The sequence below is a fragment of the Ascaphus truei genome, chromosome 11 (assembly GCF_040206685.1).
Source record: "Ascaphus truei isolate aAscTru1 chromosome 11, aAscTru1.hap1, whole genome shotgun sequence".
NCBI lineage: Eukaryota > Metazoa > Chordata > Amphibia > Anura > Ascaphidae > Ascaphus > Ascaphus truei.
This window is the reverse complement of record NC_134493.1, coordinates 54,098,681-54,115,773: the sequence shown is the minus strand read 5'-3', so window position 1 is coordinate 54,115,773 and position 17,093 is coordinate 54,098,681. Positions and strand designations below refer to the sequence as shown.

At 48.6% G+C, this 17,093-nt stretch overlaps 1 long non-coding RNA gene across 1 annotated transcript; it reads right to left on the bottom strand.

The window, feature by feature from the left end:
• Window positions 1-10,829: 10,829 nt before the first annotated feature.
• Window positions 10,830-15,552, bottom strand: LOC142463516 (uncharacterized). The gene is made up of 3 exons (XR_012787447.1): window positions 15,360-15,552; window positions 14,786-14,855; window positions 10,830-13,409 (listed from the first exon to the last, which is right to left on the bottom strand). It is a non-coding gene; the product is annotated as an uncharacterized LOC142463516 (long non-coding RNA).
• Window positions 15,553-17,093: the final 1,541 nt, after the last annotated feature.

Sequence of the window (17,093 nt, the reverse complement as noted above, 5' to 3'; positions counted from 1 at the left end):
AGGTGAAGCTGTTTGCAGGGTCTCAGGTGAAGCTGTTTGCAGGGTCTCAGGTGAAGCTGTTTGCAGGGTCTCAGGTGAAGCTGTTTGCAGGGTCTCAGGTGAAGCTGTTTGCAGGGTCTCAGGTGAAGCTGTTTGCAGGGTCTCTGTCTCAGGTGTAGCTGTTTGCAGGGTCTCAGGTGAAGCTGTTTGCAGGGTCTCAGGTGAAGCTGTTTGCAGGGTCTCAGGTGAAGCGTTTTGCAGGATCTCAGGTGAAGCGTTTTGCAGGGTCTCAGGTGAAGCTGTTTGCAGGGTCTCAGGTGAAGCTGTTTGCAGGGTCTCAGTCGCAGCTGTTTGCAGGGTCTCAGGTGAAGCTGTTTGCAGGGTCTCAGGTGAAGCTGTTTGCAGGGTCTCAGGTGCAGCTGTTTGCAGGGTCTCAGGTGAAGCTGTTTGCAGGGTCTCAGGTGAAGCTGTTTGCAGGGTCTCAGGTGAAGCTGTTTGCAGGGTCTCAGGTGAAGCTGTTTGCAGGGTCTCCGGTGAAGCTGTTTGCAGGATCTCAGGTGAAGCGTTTTGCAGGGTCTCAGGTGAAGCTGTTTGCAGGATCTCAGGTGAAGCGTTTTGCAGGGTCTCAGGTGAAGCTGTTTGCAGGGTCTCAGGTGAAGCTGTTTGCAGGGTCTCAGGTGAAGCGTTTTGCAGGGTCTCAGGTGAAGCTGTTTGCAGGGTCTCAGGTGAAGCTGTTTGCAGGGTCTCAGGTGAAGCTGTTTGCAGGGTCTCAGGTGAAGCTGTTTGCAGGGTCTCAGGTGAAGCTGTTTGCAGGGTCTCAGGTGAAGCTGTTTGCAGGGTCTCAGGTGAAGCTGTTTGCAGGGTCTCAGGTGAAGCTGTTTGCAGGGTCTCAGGTGAAGCGTTTTGCAGGGTCTCAGGTGAAGCTGTTTGCAGGGTCTCAGGTGAAGCTGTTTGCAGGGTCTCAGGTGAAGCTGTTTGCAGGGTCTCAGGTGAAGCTGTTTGCAGGGTCTCAGGTGAAGCTGTTTGCAGGGTCTCAGGTGAAGCTGTTTGCAGGGTCTCAGGTGAAGCTGTTTGCAGGGTCTCAGGTGAAGCTGTTTGCAGGGTCTCAGGTGAAGCTGTTTGCAGGGTCTCAGGTGAAGCGTTTTGCAGGGTCTCAGGTGAAGCTGTTTGCAGGGTCTCAGGTGTAGCTGTTTGCAGGGTCTCAGGTGTAGCTGTTTGCAGGGTCTCAGGTGCAGCTGTTTTCAGGGTCTCAGGTTCAGCTGTTTGCAGGGTCTCAGGTGCAGCTGTTTGCAGGGTCTCAGGTGCAGCTGTTTGCAGGGTCTCAGGTGCAGCTGTTTGCAGGGTCTCAGGTGCAGCTGTTTGCAGGGTCTCAGGTGCAGCTGTTTGCAGGGTCTCTGTCTTAGGTGTAGCTGTTTGCAGGGTCTCAGGTGCAGCTGTTTGCAGGGTCTCTGTCTTAGGTGTAGCTGTATCTCCTTACTAACTTGTGGGATAACAATTTCTGTCACTCCCAGTCTCCTTTTCTCATGCGCTGACTGCCTTTTACTCCTGGCTTTATTAGGCCTTGAGCTGGTTTTAGCCGCAGTTCTCTTACCCGTCTGGTTCTGAGCTGAGCTTGCAGTACTCTCAATTTCAGCTTCTTCCTGTCCAATGTTTTCATTCATCTCTTTTTCCACATTTTCTGACTCTTTCTTTTGCAGAAGTTTCTGCACTTTAGTTTCAAGGGAAACTTCCTTATCCGCACGTTCCTTCGTATCTAGAGCAGCATGAAACCTGGTTCTAACTCCTCTCCCTCCTAGAGGGTCTGCAGCCATCTTGGCTCACAGCACTTCCCCTGCCTGTGTGTCAGGGGGAGGATGGCACTGCTGCTGACCGCACTGCACCAGGCTACGCAGAGCAGTATATGTGAGGGGGAGGCCGGCAGTGCTGCTGACCGCACTGCACCAGGCTACGCAGAGCAGTATATGTGTGGGGAATCTTTTTTTATTTTAAAATACAAAATACAAATATTTACAAATACACACAATACTGTACCTACAGAATAGCATCCAGAAAATGACATAAACAATACATTTAACTTACAGAGATTCCCTTTTCAAAGATATCTAAATGCATCTCTCCAACCTCTCAGATTCCCCCTGCTATATACACTTTACTGATAGATAAATAACACAAAGTAATCAGGCAAGTTTCCTGCAAAAAGAAAATCTAATTCGCAATGTCCTTTAGACTAGAAAAGACTTGAGTCTGTATCTTTTCCCCATAATACTATTCACATTAATAGTTGCCACTTTCAGCGGAGAGGGGCACTTTGGCACATTTAGTGAATCACCACCACCCTTTTTTTTTCTTTTTTGCACCATTTTTCTTTTTGACCATTTTCTTTTTCCCGGGGCTACTCTCTGATGGCAGATTTCTCTTATTCGATGGTCCGGCCATCTCAATGTCCTGAATAGATCCAGACCGCTGCGAGGTCTGACTGTCCGACATATTGAGGTCTGCGTCATCCATCTTTTCACCCCAACTCTTTTCCTCCAATACCTCATATGTATTATGCAGCGAGATCTCTTCTTGGACAGTTTCTGTAGTTTTCTTTCCAGCTGAGCTGGTTTGGGCAGCCTTGTTTTTACTTGTTTTTGTTTCCCATTCATTATCGCCATCTTTGCGAGGTTCGTCGCCATCTTTGCAGGGTTCGTCGCCATCTTTGCAGGGTTCGCCGCCATCTTTGCAGGGTTCGCCGCCATCTTTGCAGGGTTCGCCGCCATCTTTGCAGGACTCGCCGCCATCTTTGCTCAGATCGCTCCTGTGCTCTCCGTCTGACCCCCTTTGGGCTGGAAGTGTATATGTCAGGCCCAGAGACTTTAAAACCTCTTCCACAGGTGTAAGTTGAAGACTTTCTGATGACTCTGTGATATTCTCTTTATCACTATGTGATAATGTATTCTGTACACTACACATTTCCTTCTGCGTATAATGGTTGTGTTCGGCTTCTGGGCAATCTTTAAAGGAATGACCACATTTATAGCACAGGTTGCAGACAATGTCCTTGTCACACTTAGAGCTGTGATGACCAATAGAACCACATAAAGTGCACCTGATTTTGTCACACGCTGAGCTTAAGTGCCTGGGGGAATCACATTTAAAACATTTTTTAGGCTGTCCCCAATAAAAACATCGCCCGCGATCTCTTCCAATATATATGGCGTTTGAGAGGTGACATGCCACATTGTGTGTGTATCTAAGTTTAACTTTAAACTTGTAGCCCCCATTCCAGAAACCTTCAGCATCCATACTTTTCACTGGACCAGACTGAATATCGCACTGTCTTTGCAGCCAAAAACATATATCTTCTACCGCTACAGTCTCAATATCAAAGATAATATTCACTTCCACGGTCACAGGGCGAGAAACCTGGATAACTTTAAAGAATTCCCATTCTGGATTATCCTTCACTTCTCTGTAACGAAACCAGAATTTTTCAAGCCCTTCTGGTGTCTTAAAGCTCACTTCGTAGTTTCTGCTACTAGGAGCATGTAACAAAGCATACACCTCACTGGGTTGGAAGCCAAGAGAAACTTTGATCAAGTCTTTTCCTACAACAAATCTGTCTGGTATAGGAACCATATCCCCCCAATAATGTAGTCTGACAACGTTCCTGCGCTTTCTGGCATCATCAAATGACAAATAAGATGTACCTGGGCGTCTTGTACTCCATGCTGACTGCTGTGGGGGAGCTGGCTCAGCCGCTCCTGTTGGTTTTGCTGCCGTTCCTGCTTCAGCTAAGGACTTTGCTTTTGCCGCTCCTGTTTCTGCTAAGGGCTTTGATGCTGCTGCAGGCTGTATGGATTTCTCTCCCGCTTTAGGAATCTTCATTTCTTGCGCCTCAAAAGCCTCTACTGCTTCAGCGTTCTCCACTGCTTCAGCCATTTCTATTTCAGACACTTCTTCCTGTGCCTGGGCTGTTTGCTGCTCTGTCTCAGGTGTATTGCCAGCATCATTCAGGCTCTCAGCCTGGGCTGTTTGCTGTGTGTCTGCCTTGGGTGTGGCTGCTAATTCCTGCACCTGTCTGCAACCATCAGCTGCTTGTAGTCTCTCTGTATCAGGTAGAGTTGTATGCAGTTTCTCTATCTCCGGTGCAGCTGTATGCAGGGTCACTGCGTCAGGTACAGTTGTTTGCGGGGTCACTGCGTCAGGAGCAGCTGCTTGCGGGGTCTCTGTCTCAGGTGTAGCTGTAGTTGCCTGTGCATTAGTGTGTATGTCCTTGCCAATTTGTGGGATAACAATTTCTGTGACCCCAAGTCTCCTTTTCTCATGCTCTGCCTGCCTTTTACTCTTGGCTTCATTAGACCTTTAGCTGGTTTTAGCCGCAGTTCTCTTACCCGTCTGGTTCTGAGTACTTTCAGTATTCTCCATTTCAGATTCTTTCTGCCCAACATTTTCATTCATCTCTTTTTCCACATTTTCTGACTCTTTCTTTTGCAAACATTTCTGCACTTTAGCTTCCAGGGAAACTTTCTTATCCGCATTCAGATTAGCTTGAGACCTGGTTCCAACTCCTCTCCCTCCTCCAGGGTCTGCCACCATCTTGGCTCACAGCTCCTCCCCTTCCTGTGTGTGAGGGGGAGGCCGGCACTGCTGCTGACCGCACTGCACCAGGCTACGCAGAGCACTGTATGTGAGGAAGCCGGCACTTCTGCTGACCGCACTGTATCAGGCTACGCAGAGCAGTAGATGTGAGGGGGAGGCCGGCACTGCTGCTGACCGCACTTTTACCAGGCTATGCAGAGTAGTATATGTGAGGGGGAGGCCGGCACTGCTGCTGACCGCACTTTTACCAGGCTATGCAGAGTAGTATATGTGAGGGGGAGGCCGGCACTGCTGCTGACCGCACTTTACCAGGCTATGCAGAGCAGTATATGTGAGGGGGAGGCCGGCACTGCTGCTGACCGCACTTTACCAGGCTATGCAGAGCAGTATATGTGGGGGGGAAGGCCGGCACGGCTGCTGACTGCACTGTACCAGACTACACAGAGCAGTGTATGTGTGGGGTGGGGGGGGGGGGGGGAGGAGAGAGGTTGGCACTGCTGCTAGTCTTGCCTGAGTTGAGAGGACATGTCAGGGTGTTGAGTGCGTGGTTGGGAGGCTGGCACTGTCTGCTCTGTACCCCCATGTACAAATAAGAGCACATGTGTGGGGGAGGACAGCACTGCTGCTGCCCCGTCTGTACCTGTTCTATGTACACATGGAGAATCTGGCAGGGCAGCGTGCGTGGGAGCTTGGCACTGCTGCTGCCCGTGCCGTACCTGCTATGTGATCAGAAGGTTCTGTGCGTTCTGTGGAAATGATTTAATTACCTCCGATAAACTGGCTGCCTCAGCATTCGCCAGGCTGGGAGACGCAGCGTTTTACATAATTGTGCATTTTAATTAAGCCGAATTGGCCCCTGCCCCGCCAGCTGAGGTGAGGAAGAGCTGCGCGGTGACACCAATTTTGGGGGGTCACTGAGGTAAAACGTTAACCATTTCACTGCCAGAGGGGGGCGGCAATTCTGCCTATTTGCAGCCTTTCACCTTCTTTCTATCTCTCTCTCCTTTCCCTAGGCTGTCTCTTTACATCTCTCTCCTTTCCCTAGGCTGTCTCTTTACATCTCTCTCTTCTTTCCCTAGGCTGTCTCTTTGCATCTCTCTCTCCTTTCCCTAGGCTGTCTCTTTGCATCTCTCTCCTTTCCCTAGGCTGTCTCTTTGCATCTCTCTCTCCTTTCCCTAGGCTGTCTCTTTGCATCTCTCTCCTTTCCCTAGGCTGTCCCTTTGCATCTCTCTCTCCTTTCCCTAGGCTGTCTCTTTGCATCTCTCTCCTTTGCCCAGGCTGTTTCTTTCCATCTTACCAGAACACCTTCCTACTGTCTCTGTACGTTCTTCCTTCCTACCAATCAGAGTGTAAGCTCTCCAGAACAGGGACTCCTTTTCCTGTTACTTTTATGTCTAAAGCACTTAATCCCATTATGTGTTATTTGTATGATTGTCACGTGTATTACTGCTGTGAAGCGCTATGTATATTAATGGCGCTGTATAAATAAAGACATACATACATCTCTCTCTCCGTTCCCCAGACGGTCTCTTTCCATCTCTCTCCTTTCCCCAGACTGTCTCTGTCCAATTCTATCCCCTTTACCCAGGCTATCTCTTTCCATCTCCCTCTCTCGTTTTCCCAGCCTGCCTCTTTCAATATCTTTCTCATTTTCCCAGGTTGTCTCTTTCCATCTCTCCTTTCCCCAGGCTGTCTCTTTCCATCTCTCTCCTTTCCCCAGGCTGTCTCTTTCCATCTCTTATTTCCCCAGGCTGTCTCTTTCCATCTCTCTCTCCTTTCCCCAGACTGTCTCTTTCCATCTCTCTTTTACCCATGTTGCCTTTTTTAATGCTCTATTTATTCCCTTTGTCTCTTTCCAATGCTCTCTCTTCCTTCAGCTGTCTCATTCTAATAATCTATCAACTCTCACTGTCTCTTTCCAATCTTCTCTCTTCACACTGATGTTGGGCATTTCCAACACTCTACTCCCAGTGCTGTCTCTTTAATGATCTGCCTACTCCCCCTAACTGTCTCTTTCCTACTACGTCAGCAGTCTGTTTCTCTCTTCTAATGACTGGATAGACACCTCCGTCTTTCTTCCGGATTGTCTCTTTCTCAACCTCTTCAACTCTTTGGTCTCCCCCGCTGTGAGTGTTTGAGTCGGTTATTCAGTAAACTGAAATAGTGCCGATCAGCTAACTAACGCACGGAAACTCAGTTGACTTCAATCGCAATTTCATGAACAACCCCTTGAATCTAGGCACACACAAATCAGGCCTTCCAGGCCCTCTGGCAGTGAGGAGGTTACACGGCACACCAGCCGAGATATTATCTTGAGGGGGGAGAAGAGGGGATCACGTGGGAGGCTGGAGACTCAGCTGGGAGGATCAGGACAGTCGGGAAACCCTGGGGACATGTAACTATGACATTGCTGTACCATACGTGTCCCTGTGTGACTTCAAGTCTTGTTTATCTGCACAGGATAGCACTCAGTGCCAGACTTGGATGCAGGCTACGTTGGGTGTGTGTTCCGGTTCCGAAGAGGTCGGTGGCACCGTCTTCCCATTCCCGTGTAAGAATAGTGTGTATGTCTTATAAAGGGCTACCACCAAACCCCATTGGAACTGCAGCCACGCAACAGTGGACAAAGAACATCCAAGCATTTTATTGCTACACAAACTGCCCCCCACCTCTGAAAATCTGGTCCCCTATTTGCCAAACCCCCACTCTTTCCTCCTTCGTCACCTTTACATTGTCATAGCACTTTCATGCGGCCACATTTCACACTGCCCATGTATTCACCCTCTTGACCAGGGCCGGCTGGGATTATGGCGGGGCCCAGTGCACAGTGTGTGCACGTGGGGCCTCTTGATAAGCCGGCATCTCCTCATGCTACCACACGTCGTCTTGACGCGATTATAGTTGCGGCGTGCGCGCATGTGATGTCACGCGTGTGAAACATGCACTAGGCTGGAGGCGACAGGGAGGCGTGATGGAGTCATGTCCGTGACATCACGTGAGCGGTTCGCTTTCATTGGCTGAACCGCTCATGTGACGCCAAAAAAAAATAATTAAATAGTATTGTCAAAACTCGCGCTTGGTCACGTGCTCTATGGCCTGCCTCGGAGGCACGGACTTTTGTTCGCGGCGCGCGCAGCCTCTATGATCGCGGCCTTCATGTGATGTGTGGGGCCTCGTGGTAGTTCCTCTCAGTCCAACTCTGGTGATCACAGATTAAAGGTTGTGATGGTTAATTTAACTACCCCAACATTAAACTGTGATTACGGAAGTTGGGCCAGGGAACAGCGCGGGGCAGGTGCAGTCGCACCAGATGCGCGGTTGATCTTACCCTGTAAAAGTTGCACTTCCCTGTACTCCTATGTGACCCCCATTAGTATGTCCCCCAGCACACCAGGGCTAGGGGACGCCTGTCCCCCCAATGTTTACTTTGATGTATATTGCACTTATTTATATTATTCATCGCTGTAACTGAAAAGCTACGTACATGGCTGGTGCTATGTAAATACAAATACAAATAAGCAATAGTGCGAGTTTGCACTCCCAAGATGGGCAGCAAAGTGTAGCAAAGGTGCAGGGAACCCAAAGAAACCCCATAATCCCTCAGTACATATAGAGAAAAACTAAGGAAGGGAACACGCACACAAGAACAAGCACACAAGAGGAGCATGTAAATCAGAATAAGTCTTTATAATGAAAACCCTGTACGTAGCGTATACACACACACACACACACACACGTAAAGGATGTGAGCTCAGAAACCCAACAGAAGCCAGAACAAAGGTAAACCATATAAAAGGAAATACTTGGCTCAGCTCACAACAATGACTGAGCGACTGGTATAACAAAATGGCACACAATAAGGGGTGGGAACTGGGAAACAAAAAATGGGCACACTGGGGTAGGCAAGCCGGGAAAATAGAAAAGAGAAGGGGGAGAGGGAAGAATAAAACAAATCCCAAAAAGGGAAGGGGGGGAGGGGAATGAGAATATTAAATCAAGGGGGGGGCAACGTTTCGGGGACAACCCAGTCCTCAGGCCCGTTCCCAGCGGTTCTAAACCACTGCATTACTTCCCTTAGTGGGTTGTCTGTGTGAGTACCCAATAAAAATGTTACTTGATGCCAACACAAATGAAAAAAATCAAGAAGAGCCAAGATGCAAGAAATTCTGCAAAAGGAAGCAAAGGAGAAACCATTCAACTCTGGGGTATGTCTGTGAGAAGGGCAGCCTGGGACTTATTCTGATTTACACACTCCTTTTGTGGGCTTGTTCTTGGGCGCGGGTTCCTTGCCTTCGTTTTTTTTTAATAAAAATACCATACTCTATGGGCCGGATACACACCCCAAGGCTATTTAATGGGACGTTAACCACGTACATAATAATAATGCTTCTCCACTAAAGTGAATAACCTAATGCATATACCCAGCTTACTCATTTAAAAAGCATAGAGTTCATATTTAGACGTTGGTGATAATTACATGCACATTGTAGGCAAATGAGGCATTATCCACTAAACTCCGTTAAGGGTAACACGGGGACTGAGTGCTATGATACTTATTACATACCTGAACGTGGCGTTACTCTCACCCACACTCTGGTATAGGGCTTTTACAGGGTGCAGATGGGTGTAACGCCACAGTTCGCCATCATTTAATTAAAAGTGTTATTTCCACCTGCTCCCTTTCTCAGCTTCAGTTACAAACCTACAGTATTTCAGGGTTTGCATCCGAGTAACGCGAAGACATACTGAACATCACGTAATCGGAAGATAACGCGACATCACGCAACAATACCGTGACATTAAGTCTATGCCAACGAGAAATAGAATGTTGTTTTTGCCTATACAGACGGTCCTCGCTTATCCGACAGAATGCGTCCCGCAAACCGCCGTCAGTTAGCAGGGTCCCATGTTAATCGGCGGCGGTGACCGACGGATAAGCGGGTCCGGATGGACTACATTACACGGCGTCGGATAAGGCATCCGTGGGAAACCGGGACATCGGTAAGCGAGGACTCGCTGTAAATTCGCTTTTTGGATATGAGTTCACCTCCGGGAACAGAACGTCTGGTCCTATTTTAGGTCATGTCCCCGTTATTTACCGGGATGTCACGGAGTTTAGTGTATCTTGGCCAATGAAGGCAGGGAGTCCAAGCATCTCGTTCTCACGCACAGCCACAGTTACTTGGACTCAGAGCAGTGCACTAATTCCTACACAATAATTGGGATTTGTAGTGCAGCTCACACAGAGATCCTAAGGCTACGGGCCCCAGTCACTGCGTGCATGCGTGCGTCATGAGCGCCTGGCAGCGTGTGCACCGGTTTCAGCCGCGACCTGTGGTCTGCGGTTGCACTTCCAGTGAAGAGCAGGAGATCCGACGGGGGGAGGGGGCTTATAATGCCTTGGTCAAAGAATTTAACGAAATGACCCTCACTTCTGAAAAGAAAAACTGATAACTATTTAACTGTATAATTTGTCATATTGGATGTAGCACTGGGGATTTGTGTCTTGTGTTATATACAGTGGTCGACAAATCACCAAAAAATCTACTCGCCGAACAAAAAAATCTACTCGCCACCTAGTACCACACGTGTGCTGCTTGGGCCAATAGGAGCTCGCCACGATGTTAAATCCACTCGCCCGGGGCGTGCAAATGTATAGGTTTGTCGAACACTGTATATATATATATATACACAAATATATATGGTGTGGTGGGTTTGGGGTCTGAGCTTGCAGGGGTTGTGAGTGTTAGCCCAAGCTTCTCAGTCTAACACACAGAGATTACAACAGTGATTCTAGACATCCAAATGTCATACATAGCAAATTTATCAGGGAGAGCCATACCCTCACTCAGCTGAGTGGAGCCTTACAGGCAACTCCAGAGCTGAAGGGTTAACAGGAAACAGGCTGGTTATCTGTAAAGTGCAACTTTATTTTCTAGAAACATAAATATGTCAGAACAATAGATAGAAACCAGGATAGAAAAGAGATCCTGGGAGAGAGACACACATTAACCAGATCCTGAGAGAGACTTATATTAACCAGATCCTGAGAGAGACTCACATTAACCAGATCCTGAGAGAGACTCACATTAACCAGACCCTGAGAGAGACTCACATTACCAGATCCTGAGAGAGACTCATATTAACAGATCCTGAGAGAGAGACTCACATTAACCAGATCCTGAGAGAGACTCACATTAACCAGACCCTGAGAGAGACTCATATTAACCAGACCATGAGAGAGACTCATATTAACCAGACCCCGAGACTCATATTACCAGATCCTGAGAGAGACTCACATTAACCAGACCCTGAGAGAGACTCACATTAACCAGATCCTGAGAGAGACTCACATTAACCAGACCCTGAGAGAGACTCACATTACCAGATCCTGAGACTCACATTAACCAGATCCTGAGAGAGACTCACATTAACCAGACCCTGAGAGAGACTCACATTAACCAGACCCTGAGAGAGACTCACATTAAGCAGATCCTGAGAGTGACTCACATTACCAGATCCTGAGAGAGACTCATATTAACCAGACCCTGAGAGAGACTCACATTAACCAGACCCTGAGAGAGACTCACATTACCAGATCCTGAGAGAGACTCATATTAACCAGATCCTGAGAGACTCATATTAACCAGATCCTGAGAGAGACTCATATCACCAGATCCTGAGAGAGACTCATATTAACCAGATCCTGAGAGAGACTCATATTAACCAGATCCTAAGAGAGACTCATATTAACCAGATCCTGAGAGAGACTCATATTAACCAGATCCTGAGAGAGACTCACATTAACCAGATCCTGAGAGACTCACATTAACCAGACCCTGAGAGAGACTCACATTAACCAGATCCTGAGAGAGACTCACATTAACCAGATCCTGAGAGAGACTCACATTAACCAGATCCTGAGAGAGACTCATATTAACCAGATCCTGAGAGAGACTCACATTAACCAGATCCTGAGACTCACATTAACCAGACCCTGAGACTCACATTAACCAGATCCTGAGAGAGAATCACATTAACCAGACCCTGAGAGAGACTCATATTAACCAGACCCTGAGAGAGACTCATATTAACCAGACCCTGAGAGAGACTCACATTAACCAGACCCTGAGAGACTCATATTAACCAGACCCTAAGAGAGAGACTCACATTAACCAGATCCTGAGAAAGACTCACATTAACCAGACCCTGAGAGAGACTCATATTAACCAGACCCTGAGAGAGACTCACATTAACCAGACCCTGAGAGAGACTCACATTAACCAGATCCTGAGAGAGACTCACATGGACCAGATCCTGAGAGAGACTCACATTAACCAGATCCTGAGACTCACATTACCAGATCCTGAGAGAGACTCATATTAACCAGATCCTGAGAGAGACTCACATTAACCAGATCCTGAGAGAGACTCACATTAACCAGATCCTGAGAGAGACTCACATTAACCAGATCACAAGAACAGTCCTCAAGAGAAACTCACATGGATCATCTGAAGGGTAGGGACTGTGAGAAAGACTTACATGGACCATCAAAAGGGAATAGAATAGACCCTGAGAGAGACTCTCTTGGACCCGAGTATGAGAAGAGACCTTGACATAGGCCATGGACCATATGTAGGGAAGATAGGACCCTGACAGACACCCACATTGACCAACTAAAGGGAAGAGATCAAAAGGACAGAACCTGAAGAAGTGCTTATAAAAAATACAGAGGGTGAGACCCCAACAGAGCTCATGGGGACCATCCAAAAGGAAGAGAACAAGAAAACAGACTGAGTGAGCTCTTCTGGACCATCCAAAGGAAGGAGACATAAGAAAACGTATGTATCATCCTGAGTGAGATGAGCCTAATAGAGCTCTTATGGACCATCCCAAGGGAGACCCTTAGAGAGCTTTTATGGACCATCCCGAGGGAGGTGACCCTGACTGAGCTGTAATGGACCATCCAAAAGGGAAGAGAACAGACTGTGAACTAAACTCACATAAAACACGAGTATCCCAAGGATAGAGAGCATGTCCTGTACGGTTCATCCCAAGAGAAAACAGCCATGAACAGAAATTTATAAGGAGCGTCCGAAAGCAAAAGATCAGACCCTGAGCTGGAGCACACATGGAGAATTCCAAAACATGACAACAAACCCTACACCGAAACCTAAATGCAGTGTTCAAAGAGGGTGAGAACAAGCAAGTAAAACAGCCACAAACAGGGATAGAACACAAGCATTGCAAGGAATAAGAACAGACTGCGAACCAAAACTCAAATGGAACATGCCAACTGAACAGAGTAGGCCTCGATAAGCGAGTTCCAAGGAAAGACCACTGTAGCTAACAGCCATGAACAGGGATTCATATGGAGTTTCCCAAGAGAAGACACCATGAGCTGAGATCACTTGGAGCATATGGAAAAGAACAATTGCTGAGCACGATCTGAAATGGACCATCCTCAGCAATGAGAAGAAACTTGGAGCAGGAGCTCACATGGACAATAACAGCTAAGACACTGAGCTGCTGCTCCCCAACGCAGTTGATGTGTCTCACTTTGTGTCTGTAGCAGAGAAAATCCCCATGGTATTAGTTCCTTCAGTGCCTTTTATTATATAGACATGCACTGCTCCTCAAGTCTCTGCAGACCTATCCAGAGGAGGAGAGGTTAAATCCTTCATACGCTTCTCTTCTGTGTGACGGCAGGGTGACACGGAGTCTGCCGTGATTGGCGTGATGGTGACGAGGGGTGCGTCCCTCCTCTCTCAGGAAGCCTGAGGCGCTATTTGATGAATGCTGTCGGGGGTCAGTGAATCAAAGAAACAGCTGAGCATCTTGTCGGCCTAAAGAAAGAAACAGAGCGAGAGATATACAAGTGGTAATACAGAGAAGAGAGAGAGACAGAAAGAAACAGAGCGAGAGATATACAAGTGGTAATACAGAGAAGAGAGAGACAGAGAAAGAAAGAAAGAAAGAAACAGAGCGAGAGATATACAAGTGGTAATACAGAGAAGAGAGAGAGACAGAGAAAGAAAGAAAGAAAGAAACAGAGCAAGATATATACAAGTGGTAATACAGAGAAGCGAGAGAGAGGGAGGGAGAGAGAGATGTATAGGAAGAGAGAGAGAGAGAGAGATACAAGTGGTAATACAGAGAAGCACACAAAAGGAAATGTGAGGAAAGGAAAGGAAAGAGAGAGAGAGAGATTGAGAGAACAAGAGAGAAATAAAGAAAAAGAAAGAGGGAGAGAGAAAGTAATAAGGAAGCAAGTAAATAAAGAGAGGGAGTTAGAGGCAGAAAGAAGGAAAGATAGGTATAAGAGAGATAGAAGGATGGAGAGAGAGAGAGAGAGAGAGAGAGAGAGAGAGAGAGAGAGAGAGAGAGAGAGAGAGAGAGAGAGAGAGAGAGAGAGAGAGAGAGAGGAAGATAAAGATTAAAACGAGGATGAAAGGCAGAGCCGCACAGAGCAGTGTGATTACCCGTACCCTGGCACCGCTTCTCATCGCTCATTTCCCAAGGGCCCCACAGACAATCTAATTCATTTCTCCAAATGAAATCAACATATATGTGCCATTCCTTCACAACGACCTGCCCCCCCCCCCTCCTCCTCCTCCTCCTCTCAGCGCCTGGCCTGTGTGTCCTCATCCTCAGCCAGTGTCCCCTGTGAGTGACCTGTAACCCCCCTCCCTCCTCCTGGCCTGTGTGTCCTCATCCTCAGCCTGCGTTGGGTGATCAGCCAGTGTCCCCTGTGAGTGACCTGTTACCCCCCTCCTCCTCCTGGCCTGTGTGTCCTCATCCTCAGCCTGCGTTGGGTGGTCAGCCAGTGTCCCCTGTGAGTGACCTGTAACCCCCCTCCCTCCTCCTGGCCTGTGTGTCCTCATCCTCAGCCTGCGTTGGGTGATCAGCCAGTGTCCCCTGTGAGTGACCTGTTACCCCCCCCCCCTCCTCTCAGCTCCTGGCCTGTGTGTCCTCATCCTCAGCCTGCGTTGGGTGGTCAGCCAGTGTCCCCTGTGAGTGACCTGTTCCCCCCCTCCCTCCTCCTGGCCTGTGTGTCCTCATCCTCAGCCTGCGTTGGGTGGTCAGCCAGTGTCCCCTGTGAGTGACCTTTCCCCCCCTCCTCTCAGCGCCTGGCCTGTGTGTCCTCATCCTCAGCCTGCGTTGGGTGGTCAGCCAGTGTCCCCTGTGAGTGACCTGTTCCCCCGCCCCTGCTGTCACTTACCTGTGCCTCAGTCTGGGGACGCAGCACTCCTTCCATGAAGTCCTGCCTGGGCGGCCGCTGCCAGCTAATGCTACACAGGGGGACAGAGACGGGGGAGGAAACGGTGACTCGTGTACCCTGCGGTTCGGGAGGCTTCAGTCCCACTTAGCCACCGATGCTGGAGTTGCAATGGGTGAAAGCGCTTGGCCGTCTAACGCCTTGTCTACCATCCCCCACCCATCCCCCCGAACGGCTGCTTCATCATTTAACCTTTGGCTGACAGGTAGGGGGCCAGCAATGCGTTTACGATATGTACGGACAAAATAATAACATTAAAGCAGCAAAATGTGAAATCTTATCTGGTTTTTGTAAATGAATCAGTCCTGTAGCATTAGATAACAGTGACTGTTTACATATTTTTTATTCAACTCTTAACACCATTTGTAATGAGGTGTAATATACGGAGCCTCCTGTGATTTCTATAGCAGGGTTTAGCCCACCTCCCCAGCAGCGCAAGATCTGTGCAACACTTTCCTGTTTGGGATCATTTGTAGCCAATGTATGAGCTGCAAACTGTAACAATAGGCAATGTTACCTTAGTAATATCAGGATACATTGTAGCTGCTGAGTTACACTCACTGAAGGATTGATTATGTTAGGCACACAAGTAGGATTTCGACAGATTTATAACAGGAGCACCGAACGCTTGCCAGCTTAGGTAACAATGTAGAATTATACATGGTCACGTGCTTTACATATATAAAAAAAGAAAATAAACATTTCAAAATGACATTCACACATTAATATTTATTACAAAAAAAAATGTTTTTCGGGACCTCGTAAAAAAAAAATCCACCATAGTGATTTAAAGGAGCAGTACCTCTTATTTCACCTTCCCTCCCCCCCCCCCCCCTCCTATATTTTTTACATGGGTGGCAAAGACGGGTCTCCAGACCCATCCATTTCTGCTCCGGCGACCCCCTGGCTCACAAGATCCCGCCGGTTACCCCCCCCTCCCCCTTCAGGGGAATTAAAATGAAGGTTTGAATCCCACGTGTGACGCTGGCCAATAGGAAGCCTTCGCCGTCATCCGCCGCGGCTTCCTATTGGCCCTTCGCGGCGCGGGCGATTTACTCCACCAGGACGTGGCAGCGACGGCACTTCCCCAGGTACGTATCTCAGGAAGCCAGGGGGTCCCAGGAGCTGCGATGGCCCGCGGTTCTGCTCCGGAGACCCCCCCTGCTTAAGGGGAACAGAAGGGCTGTATGCAACGTACAATGCACATTTAAGTGACGAGTTCATTTATGGTGACCAAACTTCTGCAGCGCCTGGCTCGGGGGGTGGCCATCGCCAGTCCTCGAGGGCCTCCAACAGGTAAGGTTTTCAGGACAATCCCTGCTTCAGCACAGGTGGCTCAATCAGTGGCTCCGTCAACGACGAGCCACTGATTGAGCACCTGTGCTGAAGCAGGGATATCCTGAAAACCTGACCTGTTGGTGGCCCTCGAGGGCTGGAGTTGGCAACCTCGATCTAGCCGAAATCTCTAGTGTCATTTGTTTTCTTTTGGGTTATTACACACTGTTCTGAGACTCGGCCTGGCCTACTTTCCCCCCGTGCAGCTGGCTTTCAGCGCACACGCTGGCAGTGCTGAGACAGGCTCTGTAACATCAGAGATAAGAACCAGGGAGGGGGGGGGGGGGGAGATAGGGGAATCTCAGGAGCTCCTATCTCCCCCCCTTTCACTGACAGAGGAGAAGAAATCAACACAGCTCCCGCAGGGACTGACGCAGCCTCCCGTCACACGGGCAGCCTCCTGTCACACGGGCTGCCTTCTCCCTGCTGTGTCCCAGCATTAAAAGTCTATAACTGTGTGTGCATGGCCGCCGTTACACTTTAAAAGGCCTGGGGCTACTGAGACGCTGGCTCCTTGGCCTCCTTTGGTAACAGAAAGTTCCTCCGGTCATTGTCAGGTGATCCCTCCTGTCTCAATGCCACTCTGTGTGGTGTGCGTGGTGTGTGTGGTGTGTGTAGAGCTGGTCTGTAGACTTCACCTTTCTCAATGTCACCTTGATAACCTCTGCTGAGTGGGGCATACAGTGTGTGTGCTGGCACCTCTGGCAGGGACGGGGTTAATGATCCCTCTGCCATTTCTAGCTGCTGACCCCTAATGCATCAGATGCTCTTTATCCCCCTGCACCGATTCACTAACACACTGATACACACAGACACACTTACACATACACACCCACTGCAGTGATATACACACAAACACACTAATACAGACTAACACTGATGCACACACAGACGCACAGAATCACATACAGACACT